Genomic DNA, 3,114 nt, shown 5'->3' on the forward strand with positions numbered 1-3,114 from the left:
AAGTTAGATCAATACTAAAAACAGAACTCAATGCTAAAAACAAGATAATAGGTATTAACACTTTAGCTGTCCCAGTTATAAGCTACAGCTACAATATTCTTAACTGGACACTAAACGAACTATCTAAAATAAACAGGAAAACAAGAAAAATAATGACGGGATATAGGATGCACCACCCAAAATTTGACATAGAAAGGCTATATATACAACGCACAGAAGGTGGCAGGGGTCTTATACAGCTGGAAAACTATTATAAAATAACCACCATAGGACTGCAAAAATACCTACTCCAGAAGCAAGGAAAACTAATACAAATAGCCACAAAACATGAGCAAAGCAAAAAACTGTTTTCAGTATTTAAGGAGGCTGACAAATACAAACAAGAAATCATACTACCTAACAAATACGAAGAAGAAGAGACTTATGCATCGCATACAAAGTTTTAAGGAAAAGAAAAAAATAATGGTGGAAGGATGATAGAGATGTGACCCTTCTGACACAGGAAGGCCTCTAGGGATAACTGAGGAACCCCACTGTCCGAGATTTCCCTGAAACCCCAGGAGCAAGCACCCTCTCCAATTCCTTCTCTCCAACTCACAGGTACCATCCACTCTTGCCATTTTCACACCATTCACTCACCTTTCAATAAACTCACTTGAGAACACCATTTCTCTCTCCACTCTCAATTTCCTTTCAAGTGGGACTTGAAGAAGTTAATGAGACCTCTACTAAAGCAGAAAGTGTCTGTCCTCATGCCTTTCAGCCTTGTCCACCAAACAACTCCTTTCATCACAGCCACCAGGCAAAAGAAAACTGCCTTGTCTATCTGATTGAAGGAGGGCAGTGGTGCAATCATCACTACTGACTCAGCCAACAGATGGATCTGTCCCACACATGACAGCAGCTGTTCTACACAACCCCACACAAGTCAGCAATGCCCGGACACTGAACGAGGGCGTGCAGAATGGTTTCATTCTGAACCTCCTGATAATAATGATGATTTCATTTATTTGCCAAAAATAATAATAAAGAATAATAAAGAACAACAATTGTACCTGTGATCATCAGGGCTTTTGGGAACAATTTCGTATGGCACTCTTAAACACTATGGTCAAATACCAGGAAACCCAAAAGGATCAGAACTACAAAAACTGTTCTCATGAGAACTGTTCATATCTTAAGAAAAACAGTCAACTTAAAAATACCTGATTCCCTTAAAACTCTTTCAAAACTGAAATGTTACAAATTTAACTGAATCTTAGACCTCAGATTCTGATCTCATTCTTCTACAAACTTTTATTGCTAATCCTAAATAACATCTGTAGTAAAACCTCCAACTTGCTGTTACCTGAGGTCTTTGGGTGAGGGGCATAGTCAAATATATAAACCCCAGTATTTGATTGGTACCTCATATTATCACAACCAGAAGATAAAAGGCAAATTTGAACTCCGAATATAACCAGCAGTAAATAAATACTGCAAGGACTCTGATTCTGCCATTTTGAAAGTAGTTTTTATTTGCTAGGCCAATGCTAAATAAAGTTGCTTATATCTGTCAATATGATGTTATATAAAAACAGCTTATTTCAATATCAGATGAGAGCTGTTGTATTGTGAGTGTGAATGAACCCTTCTGTATTTTCTATATTTAATCTGTCTTGAATTTCAAAGCTTAAAATGTACATAAATTCATGCTCGTTAATGTTGTAACTCAGTAACTAAACTGCTATATATAGTGATAAGTTTCATGCAAGCAGATAATGTGACCCAGTTACAATTACCAGTTCAAGTCAATTCATTTCATATTATGCTTTGTCAAATCTGTACTTTCAGAAATAATTCATAGCTTCATGAGAAAGAAAGGCGATTTATAGTTGGTTCACTTGCTACTTGAAGATAAAGTTTTTTAAAGAATTTTAAGCTGTTTACATGTCACTAAGCTTCATATGATAGATAACTGTGGAGGCTTATAATCAGTTGTGTCACTAAACCCAATATGGGATTAGTTGAATGGTACTAATCCTAATATGGATTAATTGAACAATACTGTTATTAGTTCATAACAAGTCTAAACTTATTCTTGGCTACTTAAACCTTTTGATACCAGCCTGATTGAAGCTATCTCTGCTGCTTTCATTCAAATTCCTCCTGTATTAAAGTGTTCAATAATTAAATCATGGTTTTATCTAAGAACATTTCTGTTAAATTATGTTCCAAACAACATTTTAATCTTTTAATTAATTAATAAAATTAATTATTTTACTAAAGCCCATTAAATTCTTGATCATTTTCAAAATTAATTGAAATATAGACAATGTATTTCACAAGAAAATATCCTCATGAAAGTGGTACAAAGGGAAATTTCATACTTTTGTTTTAAATTCTGACGGAGATTTAGTAAAATTTCTCTGAAAATTAAGGGTAAACTACAAAGGAAAATTTGAGATGTTTATAGGTATGAAGTAAATTTTGATTAGGAGAAGAGGGTCAGAGTTGCTATGACCTTTTCTATACCCTCCAGATTAATGAGATTAATATGGTTCAGGTCAATGTCTGTAAAAAAAATGTGTTCAGAAGAGAACCAGTGGACTTGTAACAAGGTGAATTCCACTAAATATACTGAAGGACCAGCTGGTAGGGTTCAACAATGTGACATGTTTGACCTTGCTCTTTGCAGTACCTGAAGCAACTATCTATTCAACTGAACAAGATAGTGTTTTAGGGTTGTTGTTTTTTAATAGTTTGGCTTGGATGAAGGATCTTTTAAGCCCATCATATATATGTATATATATATATACATATATATATATATATATATATATATATATATATATGTGTGTGTGTGTGAATAAAAATAAATACAAAAAAAGGGTTTTGTATGATCGTGTATAGAGGAATATATTATTTTATTTAAAAGAGTTCCAACTCTGTCTGTTTTTTATGTTTTATTTATATTCTTGTAAAATTAATGTGGGATATAGAATATGGAATATATAATATATAATATAAAAAAAGATGGATGGTACAATGAAATGAAGTATTGAAAGTCTTATTGAATATATGGAATATGTCTTATTGAATATATGAAATATTGAGTGTTCAATATAAAGGATT

At 33.0% G+C, this 3,114-nt stretch overlaps 1 protein-coding gene across 3 annotated transcripts in view; it reads left to right on the plus strand.

The window, feature by feature from the left end:
* Positions 1-3,114, plus strand: part of LOC106881343 (uncharacterized) — a 153,719-nt gene that overhangs the window by 87,991 nt on the left and 62,614 nt on the right. The gene's annotated exons all lie outside the window — the stretch shown is intronic.

This window comes from Octopus bimaculoides, chromosome 4 (assembly GCF_001194135.2).
Source record: "Octopus bimaculoides isolate UCB-OBI-ISO-001 chromosome 4, ASM119413v2, whole genome shotgun sequence".
NCBI classification, from domain to species: domain Eukaryota; kingdom Metazoa; phylum Mollusca; class Cephalopoda; order Octopoda; family Octopodidae; genus Octopus; species Octopus bimaculoides.